The sequence below is a fragment of the Aplysia californica genome, unplaced genomic scaffold (assembly GCF_000002075.1).
Source record: "Aplysia californica isolate F4 #8 unplaced genomic scaffold, AplCal3.0 scaffold00445, whole genome shotgun sequence".
In the NCBI taxonomy this organism is placed as follows: domain Eukaryota; kingdom Metazoa; phylum Mollusca; class Gastropoda; order Aplysiida; family Aplysiidae; genus Aplysia; species Aplysia californica.
The window spans coordinates 445775-446566 of record NW_004797715.1 but is presented as its reverse complement, the minus strand read 5'-3'; positions in this window follow the sequence as shown (position 1 = coordinate 446566).

The following is a 792-nucleotide window of genomic DNA, read 5'->3' as shown; positions in this document are numbered from 1 at the left end:
CATGGAGGTGGCATGGGCTGTTGTTGTTGTTCTTGTTGTTGTTGTTTTTGCTGTTATTGTTGTTGTTTTTGTTATCGATCCAACAACTGCTTGGCCCCCGCCCTCGTGTCAAATGTCATGTTGTAATAAATGCAGGTTTGCAGCAGTTTCTGCAATGTTCCATAGAGTGTGTTTTCAATGTTAGGTCTCGGAAGGTGAAGTGTGGCTCTGGTATCATTTAGGGCTGTGCAGTGGAAAAGGGGAAGATCCACAGTCTCATATTATGCATAGTCACACAAAGGACACATTGAGGGAAGTTCTGGTTTTAATCTGTTCAAGTGAAAATTGAGCTGTAGATCTACATATAGATCTATATGTTCTGTGTGCAGCCAGAAGGTCGTAGTCTGTTCCTTTCTCTGTAGGTGGTTAATGTCATTTCGTTTTGTCGTGGCACTCCCTTGTAACCTGCTATTTTGGGGTGCCTTGATAGTCGAAGCAGACCTTGTGCTGTTGAAGCAAGAGAGGTGAGCAGTCTAAGTCTGATTCCCTGTAAAGACTTCTCTGTTGACACCCATCCCTTGGCGCCCATGACCTTGACCTTATGCAGTTGCGAGCGCTGTAAAACCCTCTACTATAAAAAATGTGTTTGAAAACTGCTCTGCCGGTCTTACCCAAGACTCATCAGTTCATCTAATCTTGTTTGTTTTTGCCTTTAATGAGTTGTTTAGCTGTTCCTGTCCAGATCCTCTTCTGGCAAGTGTGTCTGCTTTGACATGGGATAAGGGAGATTGTGTGTGTGTGTGTGTGTGTGTG